Source organism: Rhinopithecus roxellana, chromosome 9, assembly GCF_007565055.1.
Source record: "Rhinopithecus roxellana isolate Shanxi Qingling chromosome 9, ASM756505v1, whole genome shotgun sequence".
Classification (NCBI taxonomy): domain Eukaryota; kingdom Metazoa; phylum Chordata; class Mammalia; order Primates; family Cercopithecidae; genus Rhinopithecus; species Rhinopithecus roxellana.
The window spans coordinates 16,885,946-16,905,798 of NC_044557.1; positions in this window are offsets into that span (position 1 = coordinate 16,885,946).

Below are 19,853 nucleotides of genomic sequence, written 5' to 3' on the forward strand. Positions count from 1 at the left end.
GTCTTTGGTTCTGTTTATATGCTGGATTGTGTTTATTGATTTGCGAATGTTGAACCAGCCTTGCATCTCAGGGATGAAGCCCACTTGATCATGGTGGATAAGCTTTTTGATGTGCTGCTGAATCCGGTTTGCCAGTATTTTATTGAGAATTTTTGCATCGAAGTTCATCAGGGATATTGGTCTAAAATTCTCTTTTTCTGTTGTGTCTCTGCCAGGCTTTGGTATCAGGATGATGTTGGCCTCATAAAATGAGTTCGGGAGGATTCCCTCTTTTTCAATTGATTGGAATAGTTTCAGAAGGAGTGGTACCAGCTCCTCCTTGTACCTCTGGTAGAATTCAGCTGTGAATCCATCTGGTCCTGGACTTTTTTTGGTGGGTAGGCTATTAATTGTTGCCTCAATTTCAGAGCCTACTATTGGTCTATTCAGGGATTCAACTTAAACCTGGTTTAGTCTTGGAAGAGTGTAAGTGTTCAGGAAATTATCCATTTCTTCTAGATTTTCTAGTTGATTTGCGTAGAGGTGTTTATAGTATTCTCTGATGGTAGTTTGTATTTCTGTGGGGTCGGTGGTGATATCCCCTTTATCATTTTTTATTGCGTCTATTTGATTCCTCTCTCTTTTGTTCTTTATTAGTCTTGCTAGCGGTCTGTCAATTTTGTTGATCTTTTCAAAAAATCAACTCCTGGATTCATTGATTTTTTGGAGGGTTTTTTGTGTCTCTGTCTCCTTCAGTTCTGCTCTGATCTTAGTTATTTCTTGCCTTCTGCCAGCTTTTGAATGTGTTTGCTGTTGCTTCTCTAGTTCTTTTAATTGTGATGTTAGAGTGTCAATTTTAGATCTTTCCTGCTTTCTCTTATGGGCATTTAGTGCTATAAATTTCCCTCTACACACTGCTTTAAATGTGTCCCAGAGATTCTGGTATGTTGTATCTTTGTTCTCATTGGTTTCAAAGAACATCTTTATTTCTGCCTTCATTTCATTATGTACCCAGTAGTCATTCAGGAGCAGGTTGTTCAGTTTCCATGTAGTTGAGCGGTTTTGATTGAGTTTCTTAGTCCTGAGTTCTAGTTTGATTGCACTGTGGTCTGAGAGACAGTTTGTTATAATTTCTGTTCTTGTACATTTGCTGAGGAGTGCTTTACTTCCAATTATGTGGTCAATTTTGGAATAAGTGCGATGTGGTGCTGAGAAGAATGTATATTCTGTTGATTTGGGGTGGAGAGTTCTATAGATGTCTGTTAGGTCTGCTTGGTGCAGAGATGAATTCAATTCCTGGATATCCTTGTTAACTTTCTGTCTCGTTGATCTTTCTAATGTTGACAGTGGAGTGTTGAAGTCTCCTATTATTATTGTATGGGAGTCTAAGTCCCTTTGTAAGTCTCTAAGGACTTGCTTTATGAATCTGGGTGCTCCTGTATTGGGTGCATATATATTTAGGATAGTTAGCTCTTCCTGTTGAATTGATCCCTTTACCATTATGTAATGGCCTTCTTTGTCTCTTTTGATCTTTGATGGTTTAAAGTCTGTTTTCTCAGAGACTAGGATTGCAACCCCTGCTTTTTTTTGTTCTCCATTTGCTTCGTAGATCTTCCTCCATCCCTTTATTTTGAGCCTATGTATGTCTCTGCATGTGAGATGGGTCTCCTGAATACAGCAGACTGATGGGTCTTGACTCTTTATCCAGTTTGCCAGTCTGTGTCTTTTAATTGGAGCATGTAGTCCATTAACATTTAAGGTTAATATTGTTATGTGTGAACTTGATCCTGCCATTATGATATTAACTGGTTATTTTGCTCGTTAGTTGATGCAGTTTCTTCCTAGCCTCGATGGTCTTTACATTTTGGCATGTTTTTGCAATGGCTGGTACCGGTTGTTCCTTTCCATGTTTAGGGCTTCCTTCAGGGTCTCTTGTAAGGCAGGCCTGGTGGTGACAAAATCTCTAAGCATTTGCTTATCTGTAAAGGATTTTATTTCTCCTTCACTTATGAAACTTAGTTTGGCTGGATATGAAATTCTGGGTTGAAAATTCTTTTCCTTAAGAACGTTGAATATTGGCCTCCACTCTCTTCTGGCTTGTAGAGTTTCTGCCGAGAGATCTGCTGTTAGTCTGATGGGCTTCCCTTTGTGGGTAACCCGACCTTTCTCTCTGGCTGCCCTTAAGATTGTTTCCTTCATTTCAACTTTGGTGAATCTGGCAATTATGTGTCTTGGAGTTGCTCTTCTGGAGGAGTATCTTTGTGGCGTTCTCTGTATTTCCTGAATTTGAATGTTGGCCTGCCCTACTAGGTTGGGGAAGTTCTCCTGGATGATATCCTGAAGAGTGTTTTCCAACTTGGTTCCATTTTCCCCCTCATTTTCAGGCACCCCAATCAGACGTAGATTTGGTCTTTTTACATAATCCCATACTTCTTGCAGGCTTTGTTCATTTCTTTTTCTTCTTTTTTCTTTTGGTTTCTCTTCTCGCTTCATTTCATTCATTTGATCCTCAATCGCTGATACTCTTTCTTCCAGTTGATCGAGTCGGTCACTGAAGCTTGTGCATTTGTCACGTATTTCTCGTGTCATGTTTTCCATCTCTGTCATTTCGTTTATGACCTTCTCTGCATTAATTAGTCTAGCTGTCAATTCTTCCACTCTTTTTTCAAGATTTTTAGTTTCTTTGCGCTGGGTACCTAACTCCTCCTTTAGCTCTGAGAAGTTTGATGGACTGAAGCCTTCTTCTCTCATCTCGTCAAAGTCATTCTCTGACCAGCTTCGATCCATTGCTGGCGATGGGCTGCGCTCCTTTGCAGGGGGAGATGCGCTCTTATTTTTTGAATTTCCAGCTTTTCTGTCCTGCTTTTTCCCCATCTTTGTGGTTTTATCTGTCTCTGGTCTTTGATGATGGTGACGTACTGATGGGGTTGTGGTATAGGTGTCCTTCCTGTTTGATAGTTTTCCTTCTGACAGTCAGGACCCTCAGCTATAGGTCTGTTGGAGATTGCTTCAGGTTCACTCCAGACCCGGTTTGCCTGGTTATCAGCAGCAGAGGTTGCAGAAGATAGAATATTGCTGAACAGCGAGTGTACCTGTCTGATTCTTACTTTGGAAGCTTCCTCTCAGGGGTGTACTCCACCCTGTGAGGTGTGGGGTGTCAGACTGCCCCTAGTGGGGGATGTCTCCCAGTTAGGCTACTCAGGGGTGAGGGACCCACTTGAGCAGGCACTCTGTCCGTTCTTAGATCTCAACCTCCGTGTTGGGAGATCCACTGCTCTCTTCAAAGCTGTCAGACAGAGTCGTTCGCGTCTGCACAGGCCTCTGCTGCTTCCCCTGTTGTGCCCTGTCCCCAGAGGTGGAGTCTCAGTTGAAAATGCAGAAATCACCGGTCTTCTGTGTCGCTCGTGCTGGGAGTTGGAGACTGGAGCTGTTCCTATTCGGCCATCTTGCTCTGCTCTCGAGGGTACTTTTTCTTATCTGGACTGTTGGTACTCTCCACAGCCTGCAGGCTGGAACAGCTGAGTTGATCAAACAGCAAAGATGATAGTGGGCCCCTCCACTGGGGGCTCCATCCCGTCTCAGGCAGACTCCACACTGCTTTTCGTGGCTGACTGAAATTCCAAGCCAATGTGTCTTATCTTGTGAGGTGCCGTGGAAGTGGGGCCTGCAGACTGATGCTGCTCAGCCCCCTTGATTCAGCCCCCTTCCTAGGGGTATGTACAGACCTTTGACCTTGCCTGAGTTGCAGTCACCTTTGTCAGGGATCCTGGGCTCAGAGTTTGTAAAACCCCTGGGTCTCTGTGCATGCCTGAGCAGCTGCTCTGCTGACTCTACACAGCTCTGTGTGTTGGACCCAAGGTCCCTGTGGTGTGGGCTTACAAGGTGATCTCCTGATTGGAGGGTTGCAGAGATCCAGGGGAGAAGTGTGGTTTCCCTGGGGTCGCACATTGACTCACTGCTTTACTTGGCTGGGGTTGGGGACTCCCTTTCCAAATTGTTTATCCGATTTCTTTGTGGTGGTTTTCAACTCTCTTGGATCTCATTAAGCCTCCTTACAAGCCATAGTTTGTGTTCTTTATTTGTCATTTCAGAATTTTTATTTTGTTTAGGACCCATTTCTAGACCACTAGTGTGATCCTTATGGGTGTCATAACACTCTGTTTTTCATGGTGCTAGAGTTCTCATTCTGATTTTGTTTTTAATCTGGAGAAGCTGTCATTTATCATTTTTGAATTTACTTTTGTTCAGATGGGATTTTTACCCTCCCAAGGGCGTGACTGTTTCGTATGTCAAGTAGCCAGTTTTTTGGCTTTGCTTCTTTGTGCTATTAGGGGGCTAAGCTTTGTATGAATTCCTTGGTTATAGATAGCCTTTGTGTAGTGGTGTTCTCAAATGCTGGTTTTTTGTAGTATGTAGTAGCAGTGTACTGTGCATGTGAGTAGGCTTGCTGTCTTTTGCAGAGATGGGGAGGAGGCTCATAGTTTTTCACAGCAGTGTGCACTCTGTCAGCAGGAATTATTTTGAATTTTACTGTCCATCCTATATACCAGTAGGTGGCAGTGGTAAGAGCTAGCTGAATGCTGTGCAGTCATGTCAGCATAAGTTGTAATGGATATGCAGATTGGCATCAAAGTCAGTAGACTATACTTGCCAGAAAGAGGCAGCTTTAGTGGTGGCAGTAAGATTTTTACCTGGCCTTTTAAAACCAAGAGAAGTGCCAGGGTATCTTAGTGATGGGCAGCCTGTGGAGCTCCTGGGGGTCCCTCTCCAGTTTTCTGCTGCCAAGGTGACTAGAGTGGGCAATGCTAGCCATGTCTGGGTTGGTATATCAGTGAGCAGGCTTTTCAAGGCAGACATAAGTACCAACAATTGCAGCAATCTAGGCACAGCTCCCAGGCTGCTGGCGCAACCCTTCAGGGAGGAATAGAGGTGTCTCTCCACCACAGAGCCCACTGAGAAGAAGAAGAGAGTGACCCAGAGTGTTCAGCATAGCAGGTGGCAGTAGGATCCACCCAACTCCCACACTCCTGACCTGGCAGGTCTCCCTCCAGAGTCCACCTGCTGCCAGCAGGCCAGAATGTTTAGGCTGGTCCCAAATAGTCTACATTCAGATTGTTGAACAGTTCCAGAAATTGTGGCTATGAGACCACACCCTTTTAGGTCTAGTCTCTTGACCAAAGTGGGGGCCCAGGTTCTATGCATACATTCACACCATAGTCTTCTCTGTGTTCTGACAGTGGGAATTCCTCCTCTGCTAGAGGTCACATCACAGATCTCATCTCCATGCCCCTGGGTGATTGTGTTGAGTCCTGGGGAACTAGGATAAGGCCAGTAGTTTTGTCCTGTGGCCACTCAGGCTTTAGCACCTGCTGTGATCAGAAGGTGTAAATCGTTTCCAGGCCACCAACAGAACACTCAGGTAGGGCAACTGCAACTGTGTCACATGTCTCAACTGCCTGTGAGAATGGTCAGGCAGGCAGTCTTAGGAGGAACTGGAAAGCATGTGTGTGGCTTGAATGTACCTCAGTCCCACAGCAATGGTGGTGGAACCTGTTTAGGGAGCAATGGAGTGCGTTGGGCCCCACTCATTCCTTGGCCTGACAGGCAACAACATCAAGATATGATGCAAAGCCTTCAAGGATGGGCAACAATATTATGCTTTGCTGCAGCTGCCCAGGACATGGAAGTCTTTCACTTTTTATTTAAATGCATACATTTATAAACATTGTCAGCAGGGGTTTGAGGGATAGAGGGGGTGTACTTATATACATCAACATGTTTTGTTTTTCTTTTTATCATGCTAGGAGTTGATTTGGTTCAGGCAAATATTCTTTAAGTTTAAAATGTACAGACCTCACCATACAGAAAATACCTGTTTAATGTCTGACCTGCTCAGATTTCATTTACTTGTATTGAGAATGCTTTTTTGTTTTATTTATTCATGACATTTTACATATTTATGAGGTACATGTGATTATTTGTTACATGCGTAGAATGTAGAATAAAGTTGGGAGTATTTGAGGTATCAATCAGCTTGAGTATTTATAATTTTTTTGTGTTGGTAACATTTCAAATCCTCTCTTCTAGCTACTTTGAAATATACTGTGCTATCTGTAGTCACCCTACTCTGCTATCAAACATTATAATTTATTTCTCCATTAACCAACCTCTCTTCATCCCCACTTCCACCCTCACACCTTCCCAGCCTCTGGTAGTTATAATTCTATTCTCTATCTTCACGAGATCAACTTTTTTAGCTCCCACAAATGAGTCAGAACATACAATATTTATCTTTCTCTGCCTGGCATGTTTTACTTAGCATAATAACCTCCAGATCCATCCATGTTGTTGTAAATGACATTTAATTTTTCAATAACTGAAAACATTCCACTGTGCATATATACATTTTCTTTATGTTTTATTGACACTTTGGTTGATTTCATAGCTTTGCTATTGTGAAGAGTGCTATAAACATGTGAGTGCTGGTATCTCTTTGATATACTGATTTCTTCTCTTTTGGATAAATACCCAATAGTGGGATTGCTGGATTGTATAATAGTTTTACTTAACAGTTTTTAAAGAAATGTTTGGCCAAGCGTGGTCTCATGCCTGTAATCCCAGCACTTTGGGAGGCTGAGGCGGGCGGATCACAAGGTCAAGAGATAAAGACCATTCTGGACAACATGGTAAAACCCCGTCTCTACTAAAAAATACAAAAATTGGGGCTGGGCGCGGTGGCTCACGCCTGTAATCCCAGCACTTTGGGAGGCCCAGACGGGCAGATCACGAGGTCAGGAGATCAAGACCATCCTGGCTAACAGGGTGAAACCCCGTCTCTACTAAAAATACAAAAAATTAGCCAGGTGCGGTGGCGGGCGCCTGTAGTCCCAGCTACACGGGAGGCTGAGGCAGGAGAATGGCGTGAACCCGGGAGGCGGAGCTTGCAGTGAGCTGAGATTGTGCCACTGCACTCCAGCCTGGGCGACAGAGTGAGACTCGCTCTCAAAAAAAAAAAAAAAAAAAAAAAAAAAAATTAAGCCGGGCGCAGTGGCTCACACCCGTAATCCCAGCATTTTGGGAGGCTAAGGCCGGTGGATCACAAGGTCAGGAGATTGAGACCATCCTGGCTAACACAGTGAAACCCTGTCTCTACTAAAAATACAAAAAATAAGCCGGTGAGGTGGCTGGCGCCTGTAGTCTCAGCTGCTCGGGGAGGCTGAGGCAGAATGTCGTGAACCTGGGAGGTGGAGCTTGCAGTGAGCCGAGATCGCACCACTGTACTCCAGCCTGGCAACAGAGTGAGACTCTGTCTCAAAAAAAATGTTTATAATGTTTTTCGTAGTGGTTGTACTAGTTTACATTCCCACCAACAGTATATAAACATTCCCTTTTTCCACATCCTTGCCAGTATCTGTTTTTGCTGTTGTTCTTGTTTGTTTTGTCTTTCTAATCATTTTAGCTGGGGTAAGATGATATCTCATTGTGGTTTCAATTTGCATTTCCCTGATGATTAGTGATGTTGAGCACTTTTTATATAACTATTAGTTATTAGTATGTTTTCTGTTTGAGAATTATTAATGTCCTTAGCCAACTTTTTAACAGGATTTTTTTAAATTGTTGGATTCCTTGTGTATTCTGGACATTAGTCCCTTGTCTGATGAATACTTTTAAAATATTTTCTTCCATTCAACAGCTTGTCTTTTCCCTCTGTTGATTGTTTCTTTTGCTATGCAGAAACCATGTAGTTGAAAATAGCTCAATTTGTTTGTTTTTGTTATAATTGTCTTTGCCCTCAAGGTCTTAGCCAGGAAATATTTGCCTAGACCAATGTCCTGAGGTGTCTTATCTATGTTTTCCTCTAGTAGTTTTATATTTTTGGGTCTTACATTTAAGTCATTAATTTATCTTGGTTGAATTTTGTATATGGTGAGAGATTGGGAGTCTAATTTCATTCTTTCTACATATGGTTATTCAGTTTTGCCAGCACCTTTTATTGACTTAAGGTGACCTTTCTCCAGTGTGTTATCTTGACAGTGTTGATTTGTTGGCTGTAAATATGTGGATTTATTTCTGTATGCCCTATTCTGTTCTATTGAATTATGTTCCCATTTTTATACCAATACCATGTTGTTTTGGTTACTATTGCTTTGAAATGTAGTTTGAAGTGAGGTCCTGTTAAGTTTTGTTCTTTTTATCAGAATTGCTTTGCTATTTGAGATCTTTTTTGGTTCCACATGAATTTTAGGATTTTTTTTTCTAATTCTGTGGAAAATGATGTTAGTAGTTTGATAGAAATTGCCTTGCATCTGTATTTTGCTTCCAGCAGACTAAAATGGTCATTTTAGCAGTATTGATTCTTCCTTTCAGAGCACTTAGGTGTTGGAAAAAAATAAAGATACTGATTCTTTCAATCCATGAACATGGGATGTTTTTCCATTTGTTTGTATTATCTATATATTTCATCAATGTTTTATAGTTTTTTCTTTTTTTTTCTTTTTTTTTGAGATGGAGTCTCACTCTCTCGCCCAGGCTGGAGTGCAGTGGCGCGATCTTGACTCACTGCAAGCCTTGCCTCCCTGGTTCATGGCATTCTCCTGCCTCAGCCTCCTGAGTAGCTGGGACTACAGGTGCCTGCCACCACACCTGGCTAACTTTTTGTATTTTTAGTAGAGATGGGGTTTCACCACGTTAGGATGTCAGGATGGTCTCGATCTCCTGACCTCGTGATCCACCCGCCTCGGCCTCCCAAAGTGCTGGGATTACAGGTATGAGCCACTGTGCCCGGCCTGTAGTTTTTTCTTATAGAGATCTTTCACCTCCTTGGCTAAACATATTCCTTGGTATTTTCTGTTTGGTTTCTGTTGTAAAGAGGATTGAGTTATTGACTTTGTTTCAGCTTGACTATTATTGGTGTATAGAAATGCTACTGATTTTTGAATTTTGTTATGTTAATTTTGTATCCTGTAACTTTACTAAATTTGCTATCAGCTCTAACAGGGTTTTTTTGATGAAGTCTTTTGTTTTTTCTAAATATTACTTTATGTCATCTGCAAAGAGGGATGAGAAAGGTTAAATTGGAAAAGCCCATCCCCATCGTGGGAACTTACGGAGCCAGTTAAGGTGGTCTCTTTGCAGGTGTGACATGTTAGCTACAACTCTCTTTGGAAAATGGGAAAGGCTTTTCTGATCCATAAGGGCTATCTCATACATGAAGATAAAAACCTAATGTTTGGTTGTTTTGTTGTATTTTTGTTCTGTTGATAATTTTAGGGAATTTATTAAGACCCATAAATATTTATTTATTTAGAGATGGAGTCTTGCTCTGTCACCCAGGCTGGAGTACAGTGGTGCGATCTTGGCTCACTGCAAGCTCCGCCTCCCAGGTTCACGCCATCCTCCTGCCTTAGCCTCTGGAGTAGCTGGGACTACAGGTGCCCGCCACCATGCCTGGCTAATTTTTTGTGTTTTTAGTAGAGACAGGGTTTCATCGTGTTAGCCAGAATGGTCTGGATCTCCTGATCTCATGATCTGCCCACCTCGACCTCCCAAAGTGCTGGGATTACAGGTGTGAGCCACCGTGCCTGGCCAAGACCCATAAATTTATGGGATACAGGCCCATAGGCTAGGGGTGATGCCACTATGAGATTCAGACTCACTTAAATGTAAGGAGGCTACAGGTATGTTTAGAAAGAATGTCATAATTTTAGCCACCTTTTGACTTCTGGATACAAGGGGAGAAAGTGTGACTTTCTCTTGACATACAGTTGCCAAGTAGGCAGTTATTTGGCTGTATAAATAATTGTAATTTTATGGAAAAAATTTGGAGATTGAAAATAGAAATTAAAATTCTCATTTCATCACTCAAAGACAATTGTTATTACCATGTTTGTATAATTTGTGTTAGAGTGTGTAATTTTCAGATATATATTTTTTAAATTTATAATTTAGATTAAATAAAGATGAGCTTTTGCCACATTGCCCAGGCTGGTCTTGAACTCCTGGACTCAAGCTATTCTCCCGCTTCAGCCTCCCAGAGTGCTGGGATTACAGGCATGATCTATTGTGCCTGGACTCATGTATATTATAAAAACTGTTGAGATTATTTTATATGAGAGATTTATATTTGTTTAAGGTTTGAAGGCTTCAGGGGTTATGTAGAAAGTTACAGATAATGTTTCTGCTCATGTATCAAAAGAAAAATAATACTCAGCGACTGAAGTTTTCGTAGGGAAATACCACAGGGGTTCATGTCCTTAGAAGTTAGCAGTGGCCTATATAGTGCAGTGTGATTGTGGTGATTGTTTTTTTTTTTTTTTCTCTGTTCTCTCTTGTTCTTTGGCAAACAGCTTTCAGCCTTAGACAGTGTGACATCGATGAGTCTCTTAATTTATGGCCCTCTTTCCCACAGGTTTTTATGCAGCCAGTGTTATAGCTGCTGGTCTTAAGCTAAAGATGGGCAGGTTATGGCACCCAGTGTGGGCTGGATTTAGAATATGAATTGCTACAGTTTTATTTTGAAGAACACGGAGCATCAGCAGATGATGGGCGTGTAGGGCCTCCATAAAGAGTGCAGCTGAGGGAAAGATTCACTTACAAGTACAGGAGCATCATGGTTGGGAGGGGTCAAGGTAATTATTGACCACACCTTTTACAATCTGCTTTGTCAACCAGGGTTGCAGGCCAGGAATTTAGCGCAACTAAATTTTACGTATAAACTAAAGAACTAGTGTGTAAGTGAACTTTATGTTATGTGTGCAGATGTAGGTTGGCATTCACTTTTTGCACTATTTTAGGCTGAATTCAGGGTGTAAAGATGGGCTAATTCATGGATATACATGGCTTCAACACAGGCTTTTAAAAGCCAGTCCCCACACTGTAGTTTTAAGTTGGCCATGGATTTGTTAATCAAAATAAACTGTGATCTCGGTATTAGACCATTTTGAGACCTAAAATGCACCCTTGCCCACAGAAGGGTAGTACATTTTTATTAACAAATGTGCAAAAAGACATGAGCCTTATTACAAAAAATGGTCCCTTTTTGGATTGACATAGAAAAACACTCAATGAAGCTATTATGACACCAAAGTCTAGAAAGCCTGTGTTTTGAGGACTGTGTCTCAAGAATCAGCTTTGCTCAGGAAGCCATGGGCTTAAGAGTATGCTTCAACCTTACTATAAGAATAAGTGCATCAGAATAACAAGAATAAAGAAATTTAGGCGTATTTACCTGAAGGAAACAAAGGATTTCCTTATGAGAAAGGTTGCAGTTTTATTGGTTTGGATCAATAGATGTAAAGGGGAAACAAGACCTGTAAGGAAAGACAGATGTAGATGGTCTACCTGTTCTCAGAAGGTTTCAGAAAAGAGATTGTGCTTTCATTGTTGCTATATCAAAAAGAGTAACTGGAGCCTGATAAAATTTAGAGAGGAAGCAAGGCAGGATCTCAGTAGACTAGAGTAATTTCTGAGAGAGTGTGTCCAAATGCTGCAAATTGGCTCATAAGTGTAAGCAGAAACCAACTCTCCAAGCAAATATTGAGACAACTGTATGCCTTGGTTACACAATATTAGAACAAATTTGAGGGTAAATGTGGGGAAGAGCAGCATAGAAAACCAAAAAACGAGGTGACTTAAAGTGATGATGTATTATACACTGTTCCCTGAGGAAATATCCCCAAGCAATTTTTGGTTAGGACTCGAAGTAAGGCACAGAAAAGATCATTTATATTGGAGGTATGTGGACAGAAGAACAATAATATGTACTGAGCCCAGTATAGATATTGGGTGATGGAGGGGTATCTTCTGGGATGGATAATCTTCCCAGGAAGCTTGAATGTAGACAAAATATGTTTAAACAGCAGATATGTTTGACAGACCCAGAACCTGCTATTTTCAGTATATCTCACCATGGAAAACTCTATAAACCACAATCTAGCAGAATATACTAGTAAAATATCTGGGCCCAAGAGCAATGGAAAGGTAAAAAGAAAGAATTCAGATCCTGCCAACATCATGATCCTACTTGGCAGAAGCGAAGAAACTTCTCAGGTAGGTTAATCAGCTAAGTCTTCCTGAAACTACTAGTGGAGAAAATGAAAACATTTGAGATATATAGCATAAAAGACATGACAGACAAAAATGTTCAGAGCCTGTAGCATCCTAAACCAGAGGAAATGCCATCTCTTGGGGAGTAATCAGGGATTTTTTTTCCATGATGCTGCAAGGAGTGCAGTTCACCAGAAGCAGCTTTGTTTAAGGAACTTGCTTAAGGTGGTTCTCCAGCTGGAACAGTTCTGGGGACTGAGGGGCAGGAGAATCTTCACTGGGAGCCAGGTTTCATGGTTCTAAGCAATTCTGTAGTGAGTGACAGCAGCCATTGTGTCTCAGGACCAAAACTGTAGTTCCTAGGATACAGTGTTGGCTACATGGCCAGGTCCACACTTACTATAGCATTAGAATGGCACTCAGTAGGAAAGTTGAGACTAAAAGGCTGAGAAAATACTGAATTGGAAGAACTTCTTAGTTAGGACCTGATGCCCAGTGGGTGAGGTGGGGGATGCTTCCACTGCAAATTTTAGAGATTAAAAGGGCAGGAATATCTCAGATGACAATAACTCGGAAAGAAGATAAGTAAATCTCAGCCTTTAACCCACTCTGGTCCCATAGTTAGGATGAATCCCATAGAGTCAAATTTAATCTCTTATGAGAGGTTTCTCTCAATTTATTTTTAATTGTGATATAATCTATATAACATAAAATCCACTGTTTAAAAGCATATAATTCAGTGATTTTTAGTATATTAACTATGTAGTGCGACCATCACTACTGTCTCACTCTAGAGTATTTCTGCCACCCCAAAAAGAAACCCTGTACTGATTAGCAGTGAGTCCCAAATTCTTCCCTCTCTCATATCCTGATAACCAGAAATCTAGTTTTTGTCTACACAAATTTACACAGTCTGAATAGTTCATGTCAGTGGAATCAAGCCATATTGTTGCCTTTTGTAACTGGCTTCTTTCCATTAGCACAGTGTTTTCAAGATTCATCTATATTATATCATGTAGCAATACTCATTCCTTTTTATATATGAACATGTTTTGGAAATATACCACATTTTGTTCATTAATTCATCAGTTGATGGGCATTAAATTACTTCAGGTTTTTAGCAATATGCATAATGCTGCTATGAATATTTCTATACAACTAATAGATTTTTAGGGTAATTCTCATGTACCCCAGACAAGTGTCTCCTATAGAGATCTTTTACCTCCTTGGGCAGAGGTATTCCTAGGTTTGTGTTTGTTTTCTTTTTGTTTTCGCTGTAAGTGAGATTGCATTCTTGATTTGGTTCTCAGCTTGAATGTTGATCGTGTATGGAAATAATACTGATATTTATATGTCGATTTTGTATCCCAAAACTTGACCACGTCATTTATCAAATCTAGGAGTCTTTTGGACTTTGGGTTTTCTAGGTATAGAATTATATTTTCAGTGAAGAGAGATAATGTGGCTTCTTCTTTTTCTATTTGGATGCCTTTTATTTCTTTCTCTTGGCTGATTGCTGTGGTTAGGATTTCCAGCACTATGTTGAATAGGAGTGGTGTAAGTGGACATCCTTGTCTTATTCCAGTATCAAGAGGGAAGGTTTCTAAATTTTCCCCTTCAGTATGATGTTAGCTGCAGGTCTGTCACAGATGGCTCTTAATATTTTGAGGTATGTTTCTTTGATGCCTACTTTAAGGGTTTTTATCATGCAGGAATGGGTTGATCAGCAATTTAGTAAAGTTGAAACTAGTATTTCTTTTTCAGATACTTTTGAGTTTCTATAATGACCTTTGACAACAGTATGTACTGGGTTCTAGAACATAATTATGTTTAGGATAACTTTACTAGCAAATGGGGATTGCTTTATTTTCTAAAACGTGTGGGTTTGGAAAACCATGGTGTGCACTTTTGTATTCTTTATTAATGCTTTGGATCCTTAAAAGTGAGGCTCCTGAGTTGGCTTGTGAGCAAATAAACAAATTTCTGAGGCCCTGAAGGAACTGTACCCATTCCTGAGAAAGAGTCAGGCTGTAGCTGCTGAAAGAAATGCAGATATAGAGAATTCATCTAACTGAAACTGAACAGAATGAGAAGTTGGAGAGAATAAGTTTGGAATTTAAGTTGGGATTTGAGGCTTTACTTTCTTTGAATTCACACTGCTCAACAAAGACAGCAGGAATTTTTCAGACTTTAGCTTTTATGGACTTTAAGGTAAGAATTTGTATTTTTTTTGAAGATTTTAGTCTTTGAATTTAATTATATTTCTTGGGAAATTATTAATGAGAGGGAAATTATATTTAATTGTGGAGTATCAATATATGTTGGCATATGATTATTGGAATATTTTATCGCCATCATTTAGTCTCATTGCAGAAGCTTTGAGAGGCTATATTAGGCAATATGGCTGGATACCATTTAAGATAGGAAACAGAACAGAAGTGAAATTTCAGCTTTAAATTCAGAATGATCATTAAGATCTTTCAATTAACATACCATTCTGTTTCATTTCAGAGCCAAAAGCAAACCTAAATTCTTTCAGTAGAAAGAAGTATCCCAGAAAATCCCAGGAAGATCCACAAAAGAGTATGGAAGGACAGTTATTTTCTTATAAGAAACATTTCTTTATTATGATGAATGTATATGTGATAGTTCTGTTCTAATGATGCCTCATGGAGTGATCTTAGAGGACATTTAAATAATTACAGAACCACACTTAGACTAAAATTTTAAAAAATGTAACAAAAAATGTTTTATTCAAAGGTAATGGCAGAAGTACAGAAAGTGATCATTATATTAGCACTTAGTCTTCCATCTGAAACATGGGAAGTTTATTTTGCTCTAGGTTTTTTAAGCAGCTTCATCCTACAAACATTGAAATGTAAAAGAAAAAAGTTTCTGATTTTTTTCTTTTAGCTGAATCTTTGTTTGCTGCTTCCATTGCCAGGTGTGAAAAAGTAGTGATCAGACTTTGGCCCTTTGGTGTTTTCTTCTTAGATCAAAGTAAAGACTTAGTTTGGCAGCTCTTCAAGCATAGGCCCTGGGAAGGAGGCTGGAAATCAAGTATGCTTTTTATGCCCTCCGAACTGTCTGTACTGAGGCTTTTCAGAATTTCCCTCACTTGCTGCTACTTTGTATACTTGTCTCTGGAAAATGAATAACTCGTACATTGCAGAGATTTTATTTTAATTTGGGGCAAGGTTTGTGGCGTAAGGTTGGACCTATTTGTAGCCTCAATGTGGAAGACAGCCTTTCCTTTTTTTTTTTTTTTTTTTTTTTTTTACTTTTTAGATTGCATAACTCAAATGGAAAAGAAGTTTCAAGAATCTGCAATTACCTGGCCATTTTGTTCTGTAGTATTCTAGCTTTTTAGAATGTTTCAGCTTCTCCTTTAAAAATGTCTAGCATGTTTATTTGGTCAATGAATTGGCACCATGGTAGGTACTGAAAAAGAATGCCATGTATGTTAAAAGTTATCTCTAGATATTTAGTTGCAGGAAAAAAATCTGAAAAAACCTCATCTAGGTATCAAATTTTAGTAGTGGTAGGGAAACTGCATATTTTTTTTCTTTTTTCAAAGAGGATTAAATGAAATGTTACATAATCACATAATCAGCACTTAACATTCCACCAGGCATATGATGAGTATCCAACAAATGTTGGCTTTTATTGTTACTACTCTTATTCTGCTCAGCAAACTATAACCTAAGGCACATGATTTCACCCTGTGCTTGTATAATGAATGCCTCTTGGTCTTTCTCTTTCACTTGCTCTCCTCCCACCTCACTCTCATTCTTCATCTCTCTCTTTCCACTTGCTGTGGCCAACTCCATAGTCATACTCCAAGTCCTATGCCATTTTTATTTTTATATTTTCTGCCAATAACTGCCAAACAAGTAGTACAAATTTGTATGTTTATTTTTATTTTTACAATGTAGGAATTTTTAAATTAAATATTGAGGCATGTTATTAACTTAAAAATTACTACCTTAGTTTAGACTGAAAGTATAAATGCAAGTCACACAAACATTGTTTTGAAGGAAATTGATCTAATTTTCATGAGCTTATCTTCCCATGGACTTACCAGATTGTATATTGTAGAGAAAAGCCTGCTTCTCTTTTCCTATGACACAATTTTGTATTCATAGAAATAATGCATAAGAATGACTTCTTGGCATTTTCCTCCAATCTGGTCCTATTTGCTTTTCAATGTAGAATTCTACAAAATTTGAGGCATTTTGGATGACATTTTGGCTCATATTCATCTGGGTGTTTTTTTTTTTTAATCCAATAATTTCTGGGAAGATGTTTCACATCTCTTCTTAAAGCACTGTGTTTTTTGGAAGTCAGTCTGTACTTTCATGGACGCTTGAAAGTCAGATTACTGCTGTTTCCAATATCTGGGCCATCTCTCAAAGACATTTGCTGATTACCATGTTAATGCTTAAAAACTAAAGCTTTTTAATGAATATACCACATTAATGTTCAGAATTAAGTCCTGACTTTGATCCAATAACCAAAGTATAATAATGAATGTGATTTTTTCAAGAAATTGGAATTTTGTGGCTGAAATAGCATAGAGCCTGACTGTCAAGGGAAGGAGTTTACACTTTAACAACATTCTAAAGGAGGAATAAAGAGGGTTTACTTGATGATTTCAGAACACCAAAGGAAATAAAGTGGGCCTGTTTTAGTCAATGATTCTTTAACATATGAAGAAGGAGAGATAAAGGTTTTACTTTCACATCTTCAAAATACAAGATGACACTAATTTCCCATTTTAAAACTTTAACACATTGTGCTTTTACTTTATTTTTTTTCAAGATTTTAAACCGTTAGGGGAGGTATGGTTACAACTTTTCCTCAAATATGGACTCATATAATATAAAACTAGTGTGACTACACTAAACAAGAATCTACAGGAGGAATAAGATTTCTAATTTTCATTGCTTATATCAGGGCTGTAATGATTATAAGGTAGAATGTTTAGTAATTTTGTTCACAATGCAAATTGCATCTAATTACTAGTTTTCTGTTATATTAAAAATGGAATTTGCATTTCCCAAAATGCTCACAAAATAGAATTTGGCTAAACATTGTATGATCACATTTTCTGTGATGTTGGTTTTAAAGTGACTTGAGATTGTGAAATCCTTCTGTGTTGGTTTTATAGCTCTGAGGCACTAACCTCTCATAAGTTTTCAATAGGACCTGGAAATGATGCAATGGCATCAGATTAAACATATCTGTTAGAGTTACTTTTTTTTTTTTTTTTTTCTATATTAGTCTACAAGTGTTAGAATGCCTGTACCAAAGGACTGGAGGCGAAGATGACATTTATTTTCCCATTCAACTCAAAATGTCCACTGGTAGCCTAGCTTCTTATAAAGCTGGATTCCGGACTGAAACAGAGGGTCCCCTCACCTCCCCGCACCCCTTCCTTTCTTTCTTCTTTCTTTTCTCTACTTCTCCTCTCTGCCTCCCACTGCATTGGCTTCATATGAAAGTTCTCCATATAACTTATAAAATTCCTAGGCTCTCTTTGCTTGATGAGAAGATGACTGCAGCAGTTTTAGGCTCAGATGAGTCCAAGAGTGAAGTCTAGTGGGAAACAGTGAGCCCTTTTACTTGCAGGGGAATCACTCTGTGTCCACAAGCACCATGGCCAGGGGAATATAATATGCTTACTGGCTTGCATGTGACACATGTTGTGCACCTTTAGAGCAGGGGTAGAGCTCACCCAGAACACATACACTAGATTGAAGGAGGAACAATCTCCAAGTTAAAATTGAGTGAGGGGAGTTATATGAGAATTGATGGGGCAAAAGGACCTTACTCTAGAAAACTTTTATGTATTCCTGAGCCTAAGCATAAGGAGTATTGGGTTCACGGGGGCTCTTTCTACTTCTTACCACATTAGTTTTTGAATGACTATTTAAAAAACTTTGGACAGAGGATTAAGATGGTGTACAGGAGGCAGGACTAGCTTGCAGTTCCCACTTGGACAGAACAGCATGTGGAGACCCACATCATGAACTTTTGCTTCAAGATCTACCACAGCAACATAGCAGGAAAGCTGAGAGAATTCACAGACCCTTTGAAGAAGCTGGATCCCCACTACAGGCTCCCCGAGATGGTGGAAAACCATGAGTCTGTTTACTTTCTCAGTGCGGTGACTGGTGGTCTAGGGCAAGTTCTCACCCTGCTCACTAGCTGTGGAGGGCTTTGTGGGAGTCAGACTGGTCTTATGGACTGTGTGGGAATGGTATGAGGCCTGTGACTGCTGGCATTCCTGGTGGTCTTTCTCTACCCACCCTGGTATTCAAAGACAAAGGTCATAATCTCTTGGGAGTTCTGTGGCCCTGCCCACAACCTGAAAAACCTGAATACTTAAGTTTTGCCCAGGCAACCCTAGGGCAAGCTTACTTTCTCCCTATAGTACTGCAGCTGATGCACTCATGAAAATGCCACCTCCTAGCTGGAGGCCAACCAACACAAAACCCCCACACTAAAAAACACAACCAACGACCCTCACAGAGTCCACTTAACATTTCCTGCTACCTCCACTGGAGCAGATGCTCCAGCTGAGAGACCTGAAGATGAATCACATCACAGAACTCTTTGTGGACACTCCCCAGTACCGGCCCAGTAGCTCCACTGGGTGGCTAACTCCAGAAAAGCAAAAGCAATCACTGTGGTTTGGCTCTCAGGAAGCCCCATCCCTAGGGGAAGGAGGAGAACAGCACATCAAGGGAGCACCCCATGACAAAAGAATCTGAACAGCAGCCTTTGAGTTCCCAGATCTTCCCTCTGACATAGTCTACCCAAATGAGAACAACACCTTTGGTAATTGGACAAAACAAGGCTCTTTAACACCCCCAAAATATCTCATCAGCTCACTAGCAATGGATCCAAACCAAGATGAAATCTCTGAATTGCCAGAAAAAGAATTCAGAAGATTGATTATTAAGCTAATAAAGGAGGCACCAGAGAAAGATGAACTCTAACCTAAAGAAATTAAAAACATGATACAGGATATGAAAGGAAAAATCTTCAGTGAAATAGCACAAATAAAAAATGATCGCAACTTCTTGAAATCAAGGACACACTTAGAGAAATGCAAAATGCCCTGGGAAATCTCAGCAATAGAATCAGACAAGCAAAGGAAAGAACTTTAGACCTCAAAGACAAGGTTTTTGAATTAATCCATCCAAGACAAAAAAGAATTTTAAAAACTGAACAAAACCTCCAAGCAGTTTGGGACTATGTTAAGGATCCAAACCTAAGAATAATTGGTGTTCCCAGGGAAGAAGAGAAATCTAAAAGTCTGGAAAGAATATTTGAGGGAGTAATTGATGAAAACTTCCCCAGCCTTGCTGAAGATCTAGACATACAAATACAAAAAGCTCAAAGAACACCTAGGAAATTCATCGCAATAAGATCATCACCTAGGCACACTGTCATCAGGTTATTTAAAGTCAAGATGATGGAAAGAATCTTGAGTTGTGAGGCAAAATCATGAGGTAACCTATAAAGGAAAACCTATCAGAGTAACAGCAGATTTCTCAACAGAAACCCTACACACTAGAAGGAATTGGGGTCCTATCTTTAGCCTCTTTAAACAAAACAATTATCAGCCAAGAAATTTGTATCCAGCAAAACTAAGCTTCATAAATGAAGGAAAGAGACTATTTCAGACAAACAAATGTGAGAGGATTCACCACTACCAAGTGATCACTACAAGAACTGCTAAATGGAGCTCTAAATCTTGAAACAAATCCTCAAAATACACCAAAATAGAATCTCCTTAAAGCATAAATCTCTCAGGTCCT